The following is a 23,611-nucleotide window of genomic DNA, read 5'->3' on the forward strand; positions in this document are numbered from 1 at the left end:
GAAGTTTTACCATTTTAAAATGAAAATAGATTCTCTTCTCATACACTACATCACAACCATAGTTTCCCTTATCCTCCCATTCCCCACCACCAAAATATAAATGTTTCTGTTATTCATATATGGTTGAGAAGGCACAAAAGTATATTGACTTTCATAGAAACTATAGTGTAGTGAACACATGTACACAAGAATGGATAATAAACATCAAACAGAAGAAACACAATAAAAGCTTTCAGCTTAGAAAATAAAGGCCTCAAATGTACATGGAGGTCAGTGAAGAAATTTGATCTGGGACTTCAAGCATTTCTATGAAACAAAAAACAAAGATTTAATGTACTATTAGTCTGGTTTATTGCCTTTGAAAGAAGCACACTTGAATTAATTATTGAAAAAAATACTGTCACAGAATACTTTATTATGGAAATACATTCTAAGAAACATGCTGCATGGCAATTTTATCCTTGCATCAATGTCATAGAATGCTCTTAAAAGTAAGACAGCTATGATATCATAAGACTGCAGGCGATCTCTTCCATGGAATCATTGTGTTATACATGGTACACTGTTGACCAAAGTTTATAGGGGAGTTTAAGAGCATAAGAAATATTTTATTTCATGTTAACAATTTGTTTATCTGAAAAATAAACATTTAGGAAATAACCTAGTCTACAGCAAGATATACTGACTTTTGCAGCTACTAATTTTGGTGTTGTGATTTGTATGTTTGTTTTCATTTTTATTTTGTTCCTGTTTTGCAACTGCTGGTGCTCCTTACTCAGACATTCACAGAGGTAGGAAGCACTACCATTGAGCCATAAAATCTAAAGAAATTCTATGTACTGTTATGCCTATTAAAATTACAATTATTAGCCTAACATGGCGGCAGATGCCCTTAATCCCGGTACTCTGGAGGCAGAGGCAGAAGGATCTCTTTGAGTTCAAGGCAAGCTTAGTCTACAAAGCAGATTTCAAGATAACCAGGGCTGTTACATATAGAAACACTGTCTTGGAAACAAACAAACAAAAAAAGCCAAATATAAATCAACAAAAAATTACAGTTATTATTATACCAATGGGAAAATATCTTTAGTCAAGGTAATCATTTGAATAAGATTAAGAATCAGCTGCTTCTTCCACTAATGAATGAGCATAAACTGAACATATATTTGTCTCTACTTTGCATATCCATATTAGCCCTGAATAATAGGTCTGAGTAGATAACTGGGATGCTACATGTAATCAGGGAGCCAAAGAGGGGGTAAAGAGTAATGAATTGAAGTGGTGTCACTTAAATACAGTGACCTTGAACAAAGAAATAAAATAAAAGCCAAATATGAATATGGTGAATTCATACTACGCTTACACATGATTTTATACTTGAGGCTTCTTTACATTAATTTAATGTGCCTGTGAAACGGTGAGAAGTCTATTGGTGTATATTTGCAGTGAGAGCCCAAACAATGCTTTACAAATGTCAAGATCAGGGAGATAAAAGTGCTGCACAGGGAAGGCTCATAAAACAGCCCAGGACAGGTGGAAAGGGCCTTTACTGCTCAACTTAATGATCCAAAACTTGATGGCAACAGCATTCCATTTGAACTCTAATAATTTCTTACTGGACACTTTCAGTGTCTTTGTTGAACTATCCTTGGACCCTGTTACACACTCCAGTTTTGTTTCTCAGTCTTTGGGATGTATCTGTTTGCTGCATATGGAAAGTTAAAAGTATACACAAACCTCCTTTAATTCAGATTTTATTGACTACTTGGTGTGCATCCGCATTGCTCTAGACTCTACCTATGTGGCAAAGCTGAAAATAAATAAATAAAAGATGTATATTCCAAGGGGCGAGACTAAACTAACAAAGAGCCCCACCATGCAACACCAAAGGCTAAATTCAATAATAATTAATTTTAAATTATCTGAATAAGTAGTACAATGGTAACTGAATTTAACAACATTTTTAAATCAATTGGTAACTATAGCTAGAGACAAAAAGAGGCATTGGAGACTATTTCAGTAGATGTGAAAAATCAAATACTGTCAACATAATATATCTATCCTGCCTTATATATATCTAAGATGGCTGCATCCACATCTATTTCATCCTCTCTTACTCACTCTTCACTGAAATCAATCCCCAAATCTGGATTGTCTTTCATAGTCTAAATACAGTGGTCTCAAGTGGTAAAGATGCTGAATCTTCAAGTAATGGCAAGAGACAAAAGATGGACCAAAACATCAATGTTCATCTCTAGAGAACCACTGCATGGGCCACTCTCCCGTACACAGACATGCAGCTGTAAGAGCCATCAGTCAGTTATTTCAGCTTAGGGGCTGTTGTTAAAGTTGATCAAATCACAATGGTAGTGTTTTGAGGTCAGTTGCGTGGGGAGCCCCATTGAACACTGGAGTCTTGGAAGTTACATCTGACATGATCCTGATGGAGTATGATCAGATAATTTGAATTTTAAAAAGCTATATCTTTTTAAAAATACCCTTTTGGTATTATAACTACACTTCTCCCTTGCTTTTTGTTAACCCCTTCCACATACCCCACCTTGTTCTTTTTCTGATTTGTAGCCACTTTTCCATTAATTGTGTGTTTGTGTATATGTATGTGTATTCAATTTGCATAAGGCTACTAAAATGTACATGTTTTTTCAAGGCAGACCATTTGGCTTTGGGGAACCAACTGGTATGTTCTTCTTTGAGGGAGGACTCTACCTTCCTCTCTCAGCACTCCTCAGTTGGCTGGACTTCTCTGTGTAGGGTTGAGGCCTCATGAGCGTTCCCCCACCCATGTTAGCATGTCTGTTGGCGTCATCCTTGTTCAGGTTATGTTAGATAGTTCCTATTCCTCACCAAGGAAACTTCTCTTTGCTACGTATGGAAAACCACGGCAGACTGAAATGAAGAATTGTGGAGTCCACTCTTGTGAGTACACCAACAGAATAGCTCCCTTGCTTAGGAAAATTCTGGAAGAGTGAGCAAAAAAGTTTTAAGAGCCAGAAGAAGAGGAAGTTTCTTTGGGATTGTATCTCCTAGAAATGTCAGGGAAGAGACCAGGAAATCTCTCCGATATTTAGTTCCCTAAGGCTATGCCTTTATTTATCTGCAGTTGGAAGCTGCCACATATGACACTAGGGAGAGCTGGGGAGGGCAGGACCTGTCAAGTTCAATTGAAGTGTTTTGCTGGGCTTTTATAGAGTTTAAATAAAAATGATAAACCCAGCCTCGGGTTAGATTGTCATGTAACTTCTCTCTGGCTCATACAGCAAGGCTGGATCTGAAAGAGAAAGATGTCTCACTTTCCTACTCCGCCACACATTTGTAGAGACTAGGGTGTTTCTCCCTGGGTGCCAGAGGGTTTTCTTTCTTCCTGCAGACTTAGTACATCTAATACTAGCACAACTAATTTTGTTTTATCTCCATTTTTCTTTTGTTCAAACCTAAACTCCACCCAATTCTATGATTACACAGGAAGCGGCAGGGCTATTGTTGTGCACATCCTCCTTCACAGTGCTGCACTGTATGAATGTGGAGTCAACAAAGGTGACAGACAAGACATCTTTCGGATTTTCAATAGTGCTATTATTCTACTGGCGGCAGGAGGTATGGATCATTTTCCCAATACTTCTAGCTTGAAACACTGTGAAAAGCATCGTGGTGCCATTGGTATCTTTGGGGTTAAGAAAAAATCAAAACTCCTGTGTAGTTGATCTGGCAAGAATAGGTAAGGCCAACAGCCCCTGGAAGTTGCCTTCGTTAGCTTTAAGACAAGTTAGCCACCTACTGGCAGAATTTACTATTCTGCGTCACACACGTACTCTAGCATCTGACAGTGGATGTGTACAGATATTCCAGAGTAACAATAAACTCCGGTAATGAAGCTCTGATGTGAGCAATGCAGATGGGATCAGTACCTTGGGAGCAGTCAGCAAACTGCCCCCTACCAAATTCATCTAATAAATGAACTCGATTGTCTAACCAGTGTGCATATGTGTGTACAAGAATATTATTAGACATATTTTTATAAATATGACAATATACTTGAGATAAACAACTCATAAGAAAGAATGTTTACATTGACTCATGGTACAAGAGATTTCAACACATAGATAGTTAACTCTGCTGCCTATGGACCTGCAGCAAGTCAATGTATCTTGGTAGAACATGCAACACTGGAAGCCTGTTCACCTGTCTACCTATAGGAAGCAAAGAGGAATGAGGAGAAGGGTGGACTCCCAACATCCTCTCCAAGACATCCCCACAGTTGCCTAGCTTCCTTGTTTTAGACCCATCCCTTAAAGGGTCTAATGCTTCCCAGAAAGCACCAAACTGAGAACAGGGGTTTAAATGCATAGACCTTTGGGTTTACAGGCCAGAACCAACCGTTCAAGGTCATACAAAATAAGAAAACATTCTTGAAGAACAGTGTTGGAGGGAGCAGGCTGCTGTTCATCTCAGCTGCCCAGCTAGCTTAGCCCCAAAATAACTACACAGAAATTGTATTGATTAAATCACTATTTAGCCCATGAGCTCTAGCCTCTTATTGGCTAACTCTCATATCTTGATTTAACACATTTCTATTCATCTTTACATATTGCCACTTGGCAGTGGCTTACTGGCAAGATTCTAACTGTCGTCCATCTCAGGCAGGGGATCCATGGTGTCTCTCTCTGACTCTGCTTTCTTCCTCCCAGAATTCAGTTCTGTCTTCCCTGTCTAAGTTCTGCCCTATCAGGACAAGACAGTTTCTTTATTCATTAACCAATAAAAGCAACACATTTACAGAAGGACCTCCCACACCAGAACAGAACTGTAGAACTAACACACTTTGTGTTTAAAACTCCTATCAACTCTATTGTAATCAAATCAGTGTTGCACTAACTTAAAGACAGGCATATAGAAGAATGGAACACACTGGATGGCCAGAAACTATTGTAATTATGATCTAGTGATTTAGATAAAACTGATAACACAAGTTAGTGAGGAGGAGATCTTAAAATAATTTTAAATCAAGACCATTTGTTTAAATGATGAGCAGCCATTTGAAGAGATTATTTCTCTAAATATGAATGAGTGACCAATAATCATGTAAAATGACATTCAACATCAGTGATCATACATGCAACCATGATTTTATCATATCACCTGTGATTTTACCCTTAGGTCCTGAAAATCTACTTCCACACAAATTCTTGCACACAAATCTCAAAGCAGTGTTATTCATAACAGTCAGAAAATTAGAATTAGTCATGAACAAATATAATTCTATATATTATGCAATGAAATATTATTTGAAATAAAAAATAAGAATTAAAGGCAAAACAGACCATGTACTATCAACAATGAACCTTGAAAATTTTATATCGACTGGAAGAAGTCAGATGAAAAGCCTACTATTATATGGAACTACTTAAAATTATATGTCCAGAGTGGGTAGAACCATGGAGCAGAAGTAGGTTAGTAACTGCCTAAGACTGAGGGGGAAGGGATCCTTACTTTCCACTGCCAATGTGTGTGCCTTTAGTGGGTAGTATAAAAACATCCTAAAGTCAAATAATTGAAAACATTGTGAATAACCACAAAAAGAATTGGAAGTTTTACAAGGTTGAGCTAAAGTAATGTTAACTATATTATAATAAGGAATATGAGTCCTATCTTTATAAAATACAACCAAATCTATTAAGACCAGTTTCATTCTAAGATTTTGTCTTTTGCTTTTGGTCTCAAAAGACCACCTTTGCCACCACATGCACACTTACACTCCTGTTGCAAACATTACTCAATGACAGTAACATAAACATGTGCCGTTTTCTGGGCCTCTACTATGTAGGAGTTTCCTAAGCTGAAGAACACACACACACACACACACACACACACACACACACACACACACACACACACACACATCTTCCTAAGTGGGACTGACCTTGCTATTACAGTTTGAGCCAGAGACCATCCAGTGTAAATCAGAGTGAAGCTAGTCCCCACAATTTTCCCTTTGTTCCTCTTGCCTCTCTAGCTGTTTTCAGACACCATCCAATAATCCTTTTTACCAATAATCCTCACTCTGATTTTTCTTCCCAGAACAAAACATTTTTTCTCATCCCCCCTTTATTTGCACATTTAATACCTGGTCTCATTTAATCCTCAAAAGAAGAATTAGATTTTTTTCAATTCTGAATGAGTAAAAAGCCTCTGAAAGAAGAACTTACCTGAAATTATACCTTCACATGACTAAGTTATCACATGAATGAAATTTGTATGACTTCGGAGGGTCTGTTCTTAACCAGTATATAGTGCTCTCTCTTTTAAGTTCAACAGCCTAAATGTTTACAGCCTTCTTTGAATTGCTGCCCTTTTCTCTGCTCGAGTCACTTTGAGGCGTGTAAAGACTACTCATTTCCATTTATCATTTGGTTCACACCAGGTTAGTGCTTTAGTTATTTATTAAATGCCAAAAAGTCACACTTCTTTAATACTGGGCCGTATGCCCTCCCGCAGAAGGTATTTGTGAACGCCTGTAGAAAAGCTCATAAACACTCTGGTTCTCACAAGGGGGAGGTGAATATGACATTCAGGATCCCTTGCTCTTTTGAAGAATAAGGGGAGGTTAATATGGGAAATGCTTTCAAATGCTTCTTGCAATGGAAAAACAAAACTACATAAGCAATAGTAAACTGAGTAGCATCTGACATTGCAATCTCTTTTTCTTAATTACTTTAATAAGAACTATAAGTAGTAGATATCGGGCATAAATCCACTAAAGTGAATGACAAACTCTTAAAAACTAAATTCTCTGGGAATGAGCTGCAGGCTGCACAGGAGTTTGGGTGCTGTTGAGACTCACACTTTATCTGAAGAACACTGTAATACATGTTAGCTTCACTGAGGGTGTGTTTTATCTGTGCACCTACAGCAAAGGCTGGTGAGAATTATGCTGTCTTTGGTGCCTATGGTTTTAATTGAAAAGTCACAAAATAATATAACTTCTTCAAATGGAAGAGAATCTCTTGGTGGTGGTGATTTTCTTTTTATATATTTTTCATACCTTTTGACTAGGCAACCATTTTTAACATTATATAATAGAATTGGTGAGGTATTATATAGCATAAAATTAAGCCAAATATAAACATTTTACAATTCTGTGGCCATTTTATTTTGTGGAAGAGATCCTTTTGTGGTAAAAATCTTTTCAGTATTTTTCTACAACATTCCATGTTAGGCTATGGCTATTTTCCCTATAGTCTCCAGCATGGACCTGTGAGACTGAAACTTGATATCTTTTCACCATGGTAGAGAGTAAAGTTTGATTTTAGGAAGAAACCAATTTTGAATCAGCCAGCTTAAGCCTTCCTGTAGTTTTTCCAATTTCTTTTCTCATTCTCTTTCTTTCTGCCCCCAATCCTACCACATATTCTGCTCCTACATAGCGCAGCTGCCACTACTCATGTCTTCTTTACCCCACAGGCTGCAAGACTTTCTCAAGCTCCAATAATGAAAAGTGAAAATCCCAGCAAAAGATAATGAGACACGAAAATCTTAAGGGCTCTCCTTTTCTCTGTTTAGAATTCCTCTGTCTCCACATGTAAGGGGTAGATTATGTTAGGACAGTCAACAAGTTTGAGCTAGGAATAATGCACTATGAAGTGTGGCTCTGTGTGGAAAATGAGAAATGACAAGGAGGGAAAGCACAAAGGGAGCTCAACCTGCAGAAGTCACTCAGATGGAAGAGACTCTTAATCAGACCCAGCCACGCTGACTTGCTCCCCATGCAGATTTTCAGTTTTATCAACACTTCTCCTTTCTAGAGGTCTGAAAGGGAAAGTTCTCAGTTATCTGCCACCAACAAATACCTCCAAAATATTAAGTTAATTTTGGTATCTTAAATCATGATCTGGTAATTTTTGATTATACCCTTGGAGTAAGTTTTTAAAACAATTTGAGCTTCTTCGTCTTTCCCAGCAAAACACACTTTCATAGAAATGGGAAAAGGAGAAAGACTATAGTTGCAGATTTTCAGTGTGCAGATTTTCAAAGAGTTCACCTCTGCCAGAAGTGTCAATTGACCTTCAGATATGTGCACCTTGCTGTTAACTGCTTAATCTAAATATTTTTCATCTGATGTCTACCTCATGAAAGAGTTTTGGTGTGAGTTCTTGAAGGGAGAAAGTATAATATGCTTCAACAAACAAGAAGATGCTGAACTCCAACCAGCCCACATGTCCGTGAAAATGTTGCATATGTATATAATGAAACTGATTCACTTGTAAGGGAAAATGAAATTCTGAAAATGAAGTTTTATATTAAGTGAGGTAACCCATTGCATACAAATGGATGGAAATAGAAAACACTATCCTGAGTGAGGTAAGCCAGACCCCAAAAGAGGAACATGGGATGTACTCACTCATATTTGGTGTCTAGCCATAAACAAAGAACATTGAGCCTATAATTAGTGATCCTAGAGAAGCTAAATAAGGAGAACCCAAAGAAAAACATATAGGCATCCTCCTGAATATTAACCTTCATCAGGCAATGAAAGGAGACAGAGACAGAGAGACCCAATTTGGAGCACCGGACAGAAACCTCAAGGTCCAAATCAGGAGCAGAAGGAGAGAGAGTACGAGCTTGGAACTCAGGACCGTGAGGGGTGCACCCACACACTGAGACAATGGGGATGATCTATTGGGAACTCACCAAGGCCAGCTGGCATGAGTCTGAAAAAACCTGGGATAAAACCGGACTCTCTGAACATAGCGGACAATGAAGACTACTGAGAAGTCAAGAACAATGGCAGTGGGTTTTTGATCCTACTGCACTTACTGGCTTTGTGGGAGCCTAGGCAGTTTGGATGCTCACCTTACTAGACCTGGATGGAGATGGGTGGTCCTTGGACTTCCCACTGGGCAGGGAACCCTGATAGCTCTATGGGCTGACAAGGGAGGGGAACTTGATTGGGGGAGGGAGAGGGAAATGGGAGGAGGTAGCGGGGAAGAGACAGAAATCTTTAATAAATAAATAAACGGAAAAAAATAAAATAAAATAAAAAAGTGAGGTAACCCAGGCTCAGAGAGATGAAAAACACACATTCTCATGCACAGCTCCTGAACTATTTTGTTTGTGTGTATACAAGAGGTAGGAGACTACAGTAATAAAGAACCAGAATGGTCACATGTTACAGGAAATGAAAAAGAGGTGGAAAGCAAAGTCACAAAGGAAGAAGTGGGACGAATTTGGAGAAGAAACAAATTTTGCCTGAAAAAAAATCACTATAAAAACTAATTATTTGTAAACTAATACAAATAAATAGGTAGCCAGCTGGTGGTAGTACACACCTTTAATCCCAGTACTCAGGAAGCAGGAGGATCTCAAAGACTTCTAGGCAAGAACTTGGTCTTCTTCCCTTTCTTGACTCCTAGGCCCAGAATTAAATACTTGGACATTTTATTAGTACTTTCTTCTCAGTTATATTATGAATAATACAAAAATTTTGGGAAATATTTTAAGAATTTATTTGAAATGTTTTTTATCAAAAAAGAATTCCTCTTATAAATACTTGTAAATATTTATCTCCCTAGCAAATTTACTTGTAATATTATTTAAATTTTTTCACACAATATATTGTTCATATTCCTTCCATCCGCCAATTCCTCCAAAAACTTCTCCACCTCACAACCCACACATTGCTGTGCTCATTCTCTCTCTCATTTTCTCTTTTCCCCTCAAAAAAGTCAGAAACACAAAATAAATCAAAAAAGAAAACCAATAAGACAAAAAGTGTGTATTTGTAATCAGAGCAGTTATAACTGAAGAATTATCAAATTACAATCTATAATCTCCAATACTGAGTCCCCTGACTATATTTGCCTTTTAAGTTTTTAGATGAATTGTGTTATATAAAAGTAGAGAACTTCTCCTTTTGATCATCATCTGTCTTAATTAGGGTTACTATTGCTATGATAAAATATCATAATTATAGTGGCATTTCATCTGTATTTTAATAAAAAAAAATTATCTCAAGATCACAATGGTAAAATAGCTACACTGCCCACCCTGACAGACCAGGCAGCAATGACACGCACCTTAAATCCCAGTAGCCACAGCAACATACACCTTTAATCCAAGTAGCCACACTAGGTTGCCATAGAAACCAGGCAATAATTGTACACGCCATTAATCCCAGAACTAGAGAGGAATATAAAATGGGAGGAGACAGCTCTCAGTCTCAGTCTCATTCTGAGATTTCTGAAGGCAGGATCACCATTTTGGGGTAAAGGTAAGAGCCAGTGTCTGGTTGCTTTGCTTTTCTAGTCTTCAGATTGAATCCCAATATCTGTCTCTGAGTTTTTACTAATTAACCATGCTTCATTCACATAAGCAAAACAACTTGGGGAGGAAAGGTTTTTTTTCACTCACAGTTCCATGTAACAGTTCATCATCAAAAGCAGTGAGGGCAAAGAAAACCAGCCTACAAACCACAATCCCAGAGAACTTAGACAACAATGAGGACACTAAGAGAGACTTACACAGATCTAATCTACATGGGAAGTAGAAAAAGACAAGATCTCCTGAGTAAATTGGGAGCATGGGGACCTTTGGAGAGGGTAGAAATGGGAAGGGGAGAGGCAGGGAAGGGAGCAGAGAAAAATGTAGAGCTCAATAAAAATCAATGTAAAAAAGCAGTGAGGGCAGAAACTCAACCAGGGCAAGATCCTAGAGACAGAAACTGATGTTGAGGCCATGAGGGGGTGCTGCTTACTGGCTTGCTCTCAATGGCTTGCTCATTGTGCTTTCTTTTCTTTTTTTTATTAATTTATTAAATATTTCTGCCTCCTCCCTGCTACCACCTCCCATTTCCCTCCCCTTCCCCAATCCAGTCCCCCTCCCTCATCAGCCCGAAGAACAATCAGGGTTCCCTGCCCTGTGGGAAGTCCAAGGACCACCCATCTCCATCCAGGTCTAGTAAGGTGAGCATCCAAACTGCCTAGGCTCCCCCAAAGCCAGTACGTGCAGTAGGATCAAAAACCCATTGCCATTGTTCTTGAGCTCATTGTGCTTTCTTACAACATCAAAGACCACCAGTCCAGGAATGAAACCACCCACAGTGGGCTGGCCCTCCACCATCAATCATTTCTTAGTTGAGACTCCCTCATCTTGTGTGACTTTTGCTTGCGTCAACTTGACATAAAACTACCCAACATACTTTCAAAATCAGTTCTGGTCTAGATTCTTCAGAACACATTTCTAAATCATAGATTTATTTGGCTAGATCAAATAGATTTTGCTTTAGTTACTTCTCTGTTGCTATGATAAAGTATCATGACTGAAGGCAACTTAGGGGAAAAGTTGATTTGGCTTACAGTTCTGGAAGGATAGCATCGATTATGATGGGGAAGACTCAACCAAGTGGGAAGCTGTTTGATCACATCTTTCATCCACATAAAGAAAGCAGGGAGCCAACTAGAAGTGGAACAAGGTAATGACTCTCAAAGCCTTCACCCAGGAAATCACCACCTACTTAAGGTTCCAAATCTCGCCAGCAGTGCCACCAACTGGAGACCAAATGTTCAAACACATGAGCCTGGGGAGACATTTCTCATACAAACCACACAGGTTGCATTTATTGATGAAATTATAAACGCTACCTTCGGGGTCTGAATAAGAAAAAAACCCAAAAGCATTACTCATTATTTGCTGAATGTTACTATAGTCATGGCAACAAGGATATAAACAAAATTGGAATGAATGTTTATATGCCCCTTCTCTTAGGGCCATTTCCTCTTAATCACTGTAGTTCTGAGAAGGACAGTTCCTTCTTACTCCATCCCTGGCATGCTAAGAATCAGAGCTCAATACAGTGCCTGTCTGCTCCTCTATTCCATCATGATCCCATGAGACACAGACAAATTCTCATGGAATAAAGTGCTGTGGGAAATATTCGATTTTGACAACTCCTTTATTGCCAGAGATGTCTTCTTCAAAATTCTTGCTCTTATCCATTTTCTGCTTCAGTCCCTCTATGTTGCTGTCAAAAATACCATCTTATAAAAACAAAACAAAACTCTGACAGTATTCATATAATATAAATTTATTCAGTAATGATACATATTTCCCAGAGGACATGCCAACAAAATAAGCGAAGGAGCATCAGTTAGTATCACTGCGGCTACAACACCGATGCAATGTAGGGGGCAGAATTATTACATCAAGTTTAAGAACATGAAGTGAGCTTGGGGAAGACTTAGCTGAGTACAAGGGCAATCGTGGGTCACAGTTAGAGACAACTGGAGCAATCTTTTCCCTTGGGAACAGCTGCACAGGATATAAATTCTTAAAGAAATCTAGATATTTAGTCATTTCCTCATGACTAAGTGCTATTGAAAATAAGAAAATTTGGACACAATATAAAATTTCAATTTGAAAAGGGAGTTTTGACAGTTATCCTATAGAATATGCAGATAGAAAATGATCTTAACCACTGTATATTTATTTCTTTATTGTCTGGAAGTGCTTATTTTAAAGTATTGTGACTTGGTGTGCTGCCAGTGTTTGACAAAGCAGCTAACCAAATGGCAATAATAGTCGGAAACTTTAAGAATGACACACTGGGGAATAATAGCTCTGGAAAAAGAAAACCCAGCAACAATAAAAAAAAAAAAGCAAAACTTGTCTTCCCTGTGAGTATAAAGGGAAGAGAACATGATCAGAAAACTAAAAGGACCGGGAATGTGTACTGAAACATCTAGGCATAAATGTCGGCCAAGTCCAAAGTAAACAGATCAAAAGAGTCTATGCAAACACTCAAAGCATTATCTAAAATGTCCAATGTGTAGCTGATGACAAATACTCTGAATTCGTCCCGCACCTATTAGGGCTTTGCCAACAAAGCAGCTCTATTCATTTCATCACCATAGATTCCTGTGTCAGGCTTTGTGCTAAGCACCAAGCATGGTGTTGTAAACAAGAAAACATACCACTGTGAAAGAGACAAGAGAAAAAGAAGATGCAAGTCTGGCTGTGAATGGCATGTTACAGTCAGACAGGTGATGCTATAAAGATCCAAGAAAAGTAAAAGATAAGTTTGGGTTGTCAGTACAGGAGAAAGTAATCCAGGCATATAAAGATGTGTGTGTGTATGCACATGCACACACCAACAGATAAATAGAGGAATAAATAGACAGACAGATGATAGATAGATAGATAGATAGATAGATAGATAGATAGATAGATAGATAGATAGATAGACAGACAGATGTTAGACAGACAGGGAGAGATCACTTGAATCTTCGTGTTTGGTCATACATGAAAGATACGAAGAAAAGGCAGGAGAGATCACTTAGACAGTAGTTTGGAACCCTAATTTTAAGTCTCAAACAGTACTTCCAAATCAACTTTAATATGAGAGGAAAAGAAAGAATTTATTGGAATGACGCTTGAATCTCTCAAGCACAAACTAAACCATCATGAGAGAGATGGAAAGGAATGTGTCTGAATTTCAAACAAAGGCCACCAGTGCTGGGCTGTGCTCAATCTACCTGTGTACTCATTATTCGCATAGCGTTGACTCAGGAAAGGAAATCCCAGACATGAAGCTGTTGAATATTATATCTCTATTCAGCTTCTGGAGACTAGAGTTTACACCCCCCACCCCCTGCTTAATTTCTGATTCAAAAATTTCCTGTGTGATCCAGGCATAGATGTGCTGACAGTGTGGTGAATAAGACAGGCCCATACTCTCCAGGACGCCTCACCCTAGTAGGGGGGTAGAGGCAGTAGCAGAAAATAAGTACATGAGAAATGCATCTGAGTAGTACTGCCTTAGAAGGAAGCAAATTAGAGCAATGAGTAGATATGTGACTGGGGCAGGGACTGGTGAGGCAAAACGTGAAACAAGTCTAGTTGGACAATGTCAGCAGGATGAGAAATTAAACAGAGGAAGAAGAAAAGTAAAGAAGTAATAGGGACATATTTGACAAACTAGAGGACCTTTAGATAGTGAACAAAGAGGGTAATAAAGTTAAATTTGAGGTAAAGTAAGGAACCAGACTTACACAAGCTTATGAGGCACTGTAAAAAATAAGAACAACAATAATAAATTCCAGGAATTCTAAATGAATTGGAAGACCATTCTGAGTGGCAGAGGAAAGGAAAGGAAAAGAATGAGGGATGCGGAGCAGCAGGGACTTGTAGTAATTTAGGTGGAATATACTGGTGAGCTTGGATTGGTGGTAATAATCATTCAAGTGTATTTAGGGAATATTGCAGAATGAGGGCCACAAGGGCTTGTAGATGTCATAGATGTAAGAAAGCAAGGGAGACTAGAAATCCCTAGTTTTGCAGCACGACAGAAACCAATTACTAAGAAGATTCCAGAGAATGAGCAGGATAGTCTTTTATATTACATAGTGTTTTTATTGATTATTTGGGAATTTCACATCATGCACCCAGACCTCTCTCACTGCTCAGTCCTACCAGGTCTATTTCTATACCCTCGTGCTCTCCCTCCCCCGAAAAGAAAACAAGTGCAATTTGTGTTTCCCGTATTCTCACTGGAGCATACTGTGGGGTGATGGAGGTGGGTCTTGTATCTTATCTGTTGCTTTCATTGGTTAACTAATAAAGAAAACTGCTTGGCCTGATAGGACAGAAAATTAGGTAGGCGGAGTAAACAGAACAGAATGCTGGGAGAAAGACGCTGAGTCAGTGAGTCGCCATGATTCTCCCACCCGACACAGCTGCAGGTTAAGATCTTCCCTGGTAAGCCATCTCGTGGGCTAGACAGATTATTAGAAATGGGTTAGATCAATATGTAAGAGCTAGCCAATAAGAGGCTGGAACTAATGGGCCAAGCAGTGTTTAAAAGAATACAGTTTCCGTGTAATTATTTTGGGTCATAAGCTAGCCAGGCGGCCGGGAGCTGGGGCAGCAGGGAAACAGACCGCCGCTCCTATTACTACAGTGGGGAGCTGTGGTCAGCATCATTAGCACGGTTTTTAAGATTTCTCCAATGACTTCATGTCTAGGCTGTTACTCTGTGGAGGGTGAGGGTGGGGGTATCATGGAAGCCTTCTATGATGGATACCACTGCAAAATTAACTTCTTTGTCCTTAACTGTCAGCAGGAGCATGGATCAGGGACATCCACATGGTTTCTGGCAACAGCACAGACCATGAAATTCCACATGGTCTCTGGTGTTAGCATGTGCCACAGACCTCAACATGGTCTCTGGTGGCAGTACACACCACAACATCAACACACCCCTCTGACACAGCAGGAGCCACAGACAGCATAGCCCTTGGTTGGGCGGCAGCATAGGCCAAGGACATCAACATGGCCTACAGGGCAACACGGGCCACGGATACCAATATGGTGCCCAGTAGTGATCCATGCCACAACATTAACATGACTTAAGGCAACAGCAAGATGATGGACATCTGCCTGGCCTTTGGTAGAAAATGGGCCATGGATGTCCACATGATTCCCAGATGCAGCAGGACCATGGACATCAACATGGCCTCACGTGGCTGTGCAGATGGTTCACGTCAGTATAACCCCTGGCAGCAACCAAACTTGCTGACACCAACATGGATCATGGACATCTCATAACCTTTGTTGGTGACCTAGGCTCTGTACAACAACACAACCCTCAGCTGTAGGATCACAGATTCAGACATGTCCAAGAAGGACAGTCTTTAAGAGCTGGGCTGCACAGACTATGGTAAAGTTTCTAGAGGTCCTTAGAAAGTTATTAAAATTTAGTTGTCCCCACCTCTAGACCTAAAGATTTGTATTTTTTTTTTTGCTATCAAATTGATAGTAACTGTTTTATTTGGGAATAAGAAGGACAATAGTTCTAGAAAAATAAGGAGGATGCAGATAAGTTATTGGTAGTGTTTGCATATATATTACAAGTATAATTATGTCTATGTACACATATATACATGTGTATGTAGTTTTACATACAATATAGATATTCATCTATGAATAACATTATATTGTACACACACACACATATATATGGACATAGGCGTATGTATATACACATGCAAACACATAATATTACCTGTATTAATGTGAATTCACATTGAACATGAATCATAGATGAAGCAAAATCCAAGAAGCATAGACAAGATATGCTGTGGTTGACTATCCCAGCATTTTCCCTTCTTTCTGGCAACTATTGGAGTTAGCCTTTTGCTCTTAACTCAAGTTGTCTACCATGATCTACTTAGTTACAAAGAAACAAAAGATACTAAGCACCTAACATATTCATTTATATGCTTAGGGCCATCTATATGATGACAAGGAACTGGTTTTCAAAGTTCAGTCAATCGTGATTTGAAAACATTTCACCTCATCTGGGAAAAAGAAAAAGATCCTCTGACTTAAGGATGGTAACTAGCTCAAATCCTGAGGATTTGCCAGGCACATCCTGCATAGCCCTTTGGATCTGCCTCTCTCCCCAAGGACATTTGTAATGCTGACAAGATGTCTCTGTCCTTCAGAAATAGCCCTGCAGGTGGTTATCAACCTTACAAAGCAGAACTCTAGAGAGAGAAAGAGAAGGTACCTTGTTTTCCTGGACCAAGGTTCAAAGAACACCTCTGGGCTCTTCCCCGAACACATTTGCCAACTGGTGTGATGTGGGATTTCTTGCAACTTCTTTTCTGTTCCTTCAGGATGGTTTTAATGAACTTTTGTGGATTAATGATCCTCTCCCTTGGAAATCCTTTTTCCATTTGTATAATTTGATTAAATGGCTTAAGTTAAGTATCTATATTCATGTTAATACATAATAGGTTCCAGTGGTGACAGCAAATTGTGAACCATGCAGTTAGTGTCATGTGCTCGAATAGAACCTGGAATTTTATAAAAGAAGATTCTCCACCTGTGTGCTTAATGATTTTTGCTATAAATGCTGTCAGTTTATAATCGGTCTGTTTTGGGCTCGTGGGTGTTCGTCACCCGACTCTTCCTAAGTACATCCTGAAACAGCCCTGCTGTGATACCCTGCATGCTTCTGCTTTTCAGGCATTGATCTTACTGCCTAGTTCAATGCTGTATCAGACACATTGTGGAAACGATCTTTTACCTGAAAGAGCCAAGAAAAAAATAGTTTTTACCTTCATGAATGCTACAAAAATGTCTGTGTCTTCCTCATAGAGGTATGAGTCTTGGTAAGAGTTTAAAATAGATTTCTTTTGGCATTCATTTACAGGAGTTTTTGTTAATGTGAAAATTCTAGATTAGCACCATGAACAACACAGTGTACACAACACAGTGAAATCTGGAAGTACAGACAGGTTGTAGCATCTCTGTGTGTGACACTCAGGGTTTCAGTTTCTCCACCTAGAACTGACAAAAACACTGAGGGATCAGATACTTCACTTCTCTGTGTATGTGTGTGTGTGAGTCATAAATTATGTGTTTGTGTGAGTGTGTGGTGCATGTGTCTGTGCATGTGTAGGTCAAAGTATCATATGTATATGTGAGTGCATGTGGGGCCAATATACATTGAGTGTGTCTGGGTATGTGTGTGGGTGTATTTGAAAGCCCCACTACTTAAATGCTTTTTCAGCATACAGCAGTGCTACAGGCTGGCAAACAAACCTCTAATTTACTAAGCTTTTAAACACAGTTGTCCAAGATGTGACATTTCAGAAGATCAAATAATTGACATATTAAGGAATTGATAACCAGTCACACACACACACACACACACACGCACACACATGCACACACACACACACACATTCAATGCCCAATGGCTGTTATTATCCTACAGAAATAACTGCTATTATTATCACAAAATTAAGGAATGGCTATGACTTGTGACTTATACATAATTCCTAAAAGTAGCATTTAGGAAAAAGCTAGGAGACTTTTGGTAATATTTGGTCAGTACTTTATTAGATCTTTGTACTATCACTCAATAACATAAAATGGCAAAACAGAAGATGGGATTGATTATTTCTGTCTGGGATTTTGAAGAATAAAAGAGCCTATAGAAATTCGTCCTTTACCAAACAGAAAGGGAAAAGTTCCTCTGTCAACATGGATTAATAATCCCTTAAGACATGCACCAGTCATTGTGGTCATGAAATACTTTTTGAATGTCAGGTTTAGAAAGCTGATCAAACCCCTTGATTTTATAAATGAGAACACAGAATCAGAGAGATTAAGTAGTCTAGCCAGAGCTGCCCAACTGGCTTGGAAAAAGCAGTGTGTCATTATTTACTAGGGACACCTGAGTGACTTCCAATAAATTTTTCACCCTCTCTAAGCCTCACTGGTATAATGAGTACAATCTAACAATATGACTATTGGGAAGATTAATAATCTATTGCATGGGTAACATCCAGGTACTTAACACAGCCTCTGGTCCTCTTTAGACCCAGGAGGAAAAGAAGAATGAGCTCTGACAAATGGGGAAATGACTGAGGCCACAAGGAACCCAAGAGCTGTCAGCAGAAGATAAGGGATGGATGGAGTTGTTCTTGCAGCTTCAGAAGCTTGAGGTCCCTCAGAAACTAGACCGTTTGGAACCTAATGAATATTTATTGAGCACTTAGTATTAGGTACCAGGTATTATATTAAGTGTTGGCTTCACCAGAGTGAATAGTACAAGCTCTGTTGAGGGAAAGAGCTGGCCAATGTACAAGTTAGTAAGAAAATTGGACAATGTGCTAAATTTGATTCTTGTTACTGGTGGCAAAAGCAGAGAAAAGTGGCAAGGAGGCAGGCCATAGTGTGTGGAGGAGGGTGTGATGAGCGTTAAATAAGATGGTCTGGGAGCAGAAGAGTCTCGAGCAAACCACATTAGAAGCATTTTTACAGGGTAGGAAAAGCTTCCCTTTCGGAATATGACATTCCCCAGCTTCACATGTATTTGGAGATTCAGCTCTCGTAGCTCTATCTTATAATATCAAGTCACAATTGAAGATTTTATTAAGTATATACAGAGAAAAATACATGAACTTTTGATAACATGTTCTAGGAGAAAATTCCATGGCAGTGAGGCTATGCTTTATTTGAAATATCCAAAATATACATTATTATTTTCTTAAGTACATTGCAACGATCCCTCATAACTTGTTGATAGTATTTATCTTATTGAGACAAGATAGAGATTTTTAGCTTAAAAAGATTCTTTCTTGTCTTCTCACATCTTTGTATCAGAAACAAGTCATGCAGTGACAGATGGAACTATTGTAGGAGAAATTTATAAAGGATCTGAACTAGAAACTCTTCTGACAGGCCAGCACAAAGGCCAAAGTTGTCAACGCAAATGTCATTCAAAAATAAATGTGAATTCTTCCTTTGGTGCTTTTATAAATAAAAGAATTGCACAGGAGAGGTCTCTTCTAGACAGAAGCTCATGCAAAGTGTCTGGGAGGTTTAACGACCATCAGCTCCAGGTGGACTGAGAGTGTGCTGTACTTTCTCAAGAACGTGTAGTCTTCTACATTCATTACTGTGCTGTGGTGTTAGCAGAGGGGACCCAAGTTCCATTGCAGTCAACATTGGGTGAATAAAATCTGGTGCTGAAACTCATGGCTGGGTCTTGCTTTTCTCTGCCACAGTGCCAGTCATTTAGGTTGTGCATTTACTTGCTCAATGCCTGCTCCTCCTGCAGGTCTGTATGTTCCCTGAGGTCAGGAACTGTAGCTTTATTGTTTAACACTTTATCTCCTGAATCCTGAAGAAGTACTCATGAAAATGTATTTTATTATTCAGAGTCTTGTCAATTTTAGCAACCTCACTTTTTTTTGTATATTTATAATTGCAATGTTCATATGTACTAAATATAAAGTCAAAGCCCTTTAGGGCAGAAATTGGTTTATTCAACTTCATTTACAACTATTTGAGTGGGGTAGAAGAGATTGCAGGAAGATTAAAAAAATTGTCAGATCTAGTATGGAGCAGGAGTTAAAAATATGAGCCAGGCATTTCACCAAAAAGCCTTTAAGGGACTCAGAAGAAAATTATATGTAAAATGTTTGAAAGAAATGGGTTCATTACACTAAAAGCAAGGAAGTAATTTTCAACAGAGATGACATGATAATTTGGGTTAAAGTTTAGAGTAGTTTTCATGTGAAATGGAAAGTACCGAATTTAATGACTTTAGCTCAGGAAGTCCTTTCTACGTGGTGAGAGCCTACACCCTGTTCACCTGGTGCTGAGCAGTTTCTCATGCTGCAGTGCACTTGTGGTATCCTCTTTAACTAACAAAAAAGTTCTAATTTGAATAATGAGTTATTGTATTGTCTCTAAATGGCATAAAATATCTTAAATTATTACTTGAGATCTTTAAAAATGTAATGTCTCCTCTTAAGGTGCTAATACCAAATGTCCTGAAAGAAATATTAAGAAATAGTTTATTGGGCTTACAATTTGAGGTTACAGTCCATCATGGCAAGGAAGCTAATGCAACTAGTCACATCACATCTACAGTCAAGAGCATGCATGCTTGCCTTGCTAAGCCTCCTCACTACACTTACACAGTCAACCCAAACCTAGGGAATTGTTCTGCCTTCGATTTGTAGAAAGAGCAGCGGGCTTTGTTCCCACCTGGCCTACAGCTAGCTTTACCCAAAATAATTACATGGAAACTGTATCCATTTAAACACTGCCTGGCCCATTAGTTCTATCCTCTTATTGGCTAACTCTCACATCTTGACTAACCCATATCTAATAATCTGTATGCCACCACAAAGTTGTGGTTTACTGGCATGAGTCTAGCCAGCGTCCATCTTGGGAATGGTAATCATAGTGTCTGCCTGACTCTGCTTCTTTCTCCCATCATTCTGTTCTGTCTACTCCACCTATCTAAGCTGCTGTCCTATCAAAGGCCAAGGCAGTCTCTTTATTTCACCAATGAAAGTAACACATAGACAGAAGACCCACCTACATCATCAATTAATGCAATTAAGGCAATCCTCCACAGACATATACACAGGCCAATATGATGTAGACATTTTTTTAACAAGACTTTCTTCACAGGTGACTCTATTTTGTGTCAGGCTGACAACTAAAATTAACTATCACAGTTATTATACCATATTATATCACGGTTATTATGCACTGGAAAGAGCATAGATGGGCTCCTGGGAACTCTGTCTTTTAGTGTCAGAACTAGAACTTGAGCCTGATAGCCTAGTTCAAACTCTTTCACTTTCTGATTGTTCTGGAAGGTAATTTGATTTTCTCAGCTTTGTTACAGAGTTCAGGGTATAGAAATAAAAGATTTTCATAGGAAATAGCCTATGTAATGCAGTTTCTATGCAAACTGACTGAACAAATGAGTAGTATGGTTAGTCAGAAATAATCTGACCCCTAGAAATTGCCCAAGCACAAGACTAACATGACAGTTTGTGTTATTTAAGGATGCTCAATCTCATCATATGGGAACTAAATAGCACATATGATTCTCAGCTGTGGTTAGGAAGAAAAGCTAGGAAAGAGGTCAGAGATGTATGGCATAGGTGATTGTGGAAGGAGGCCAGTTAACTGTAGAAAACACTGGCCTGCCTGGTAAGGATTTTAGCTTTCTTTTCAATTATAAATTCAATCCTTGCACTTCTACATGGATTGGTCTTACTACACTCTCATATGCTAAACTACCCTTCAACTAATAAGAAGTAGGGTTCAGCCTCCAGGGAACAAAGACCTCTAACTAATTAGATTTGATACCATTATTCCTCTTTCGTTTTAATTTATGCTAATTTTGGCTTTCCATTTATAGTTGTGATTTCGTATGACTTTTTAGGGTTTTTTTTTTTAATACTTTGTTGTTTTTAATCGAACTATACATTCATTCCCATTCCCCTTCCTTCCTCCCCTCTTCCCTTTCACCTCTCCCAATGCCCTCCATGCTGCTCCCAAATTTACTCAGTGTATCTTGTCTTTTGCTCCTTCCTAAGTGGATCCATGTATTTCTCTCTTAGGGTCTTTTTTTGTTGTCTAGGTTTTCTGGGGTTGTGACTGTAGGCTGGTTATGCTTTACTTTATATCTAATAGCCACTTATAAATGAGTACACATTTTATTTGTCTTTCTGTGTCTGGGTTTCCTCACTCAGTATGTTTTTTTTCTATTCATTTGTCTGAAAATGTCATGATGTCATCATTTCTCACTGCTGAGAAGTATTTCATTGTGCCAATGTACCACATTTTCCTTATGCATTATTCAATTGAGGGGTGTGTAGGTTTTTTCTAGGTTCTGGCTATTATGAATGATGCTGCAATGAACATGGTGGAGCAAATGTACTTGCGGTATGATTGAGAATCCTTTGGGTATATGCCTAAATGTGGTATTGCTGGGTCTTGAGGTAGACTGATTTCTAATTTTCTGAAAAAAATCACCATACTGATTTCCAAAGCAGCTGTACAAGTTTGCACTCCTACCAGCAATGGGGGTGTACTCCCTTTACTCCACATCCTTTCCAGCATAAGCTGTCATCAGTGTTTTTGATCCTGGTCATTCTGACAGATGCAAGATGGTATCTTAGATTTGTTTTGATTTACATTTGCCTGATGGCTAAGGATGGTCAGCATTTCCTTATATCTCTTTTGGCCATTTGAGATTCCTATGTTAAGAGTTCTCTGTTTAGATCTGTACCCCAACTTTTATTGGATTATTTGTTCATTTGATGTCTAGATTTCTGAGTTCTTTGTTTATTTTAGAGATCAGTCCTCTGTCAGATGTGGGGTTGGAGAAGGTCTTTTCCCAATCTGTTGGCTGCTATTTTGTCTTGTTGACCATGTCCTTTAATTTACAGAAGCTTCTAAGTTTCAGGAGGTTCTATTTACTAATTATTGTTCTCAGTGTCTGTAGTTGTATCTAGGAAGTGATCTCTTGTGCTCATACATTAAGGATACTCCCTACTTTGAGGTTCAGTGTTGTTTTATGTCGAAGTCTTTGATCTATTTGTACTTGAGTTTTGTGCATGGTGATAGATATAGATCTATTTTCATTCTTCTACATGGCAATAACCAGTTATGCAAAAGCTTCTTTGTCAAAAATAGGTGTGTCATAGGTGTGTGGTTGATATTTGGGTTTTCAATTAGATTCCATTGGTTCTCCTTCTGTTTTTATGCCAATACCAAGCTTTTTTCATTACTGTAGCTCTATAGTAATTTTACAGCAGGGACAGTGATGCTTCCATAAGTTAGTTTATTGTACAGGATTATTTTGGCTATCCTGAGTTTTTTGTTTTCCATACAAAGTTGAATATTGTTCTTTCAAGGTCTGTGAAGAATTTCCTGGGATTTTGATGAGAATTGCATTGAAACTATAGATTGCTTTTGGTAAGATTGCCATTTTTACTATGCTAATCCTACCTATCTATGGTGGCCATAACTTCTAAGAAATGTGTGATTACTGAGTCAGCCTTTTCCAAGCTCAAGGCAGTTGCCCATTGAAAACCTAAATGACTCTATGGTATGGTACACATTTTTTAATTTTCCAAATTCTGTAAAGTAGAACACATCCATCTGCCAGATCTCATTCCTTTGAGTACCCTTTGTGTTACTCACTGTAGGCAATGGTCTTTGCTTATATAAAAAGAGCAAGTAGGACATCTCTTTATCATCTCCTTAGCTT

Source organism: Microtus pennsylvanicus, chromosome 4, assembly GCF_037038515.1.
Source record: "Microtus pennsylvanicus isolate mMicPen1 chromosome 4, mMicPen1.hap1, whole genome shotgun sequence".
NCBI classification, from domain to species: Eukaryota; Metazoa; Chordata; class Mammalia; order Rodentia; family Cricetidae; genus Microtus; species Microtus pennsylvanicus.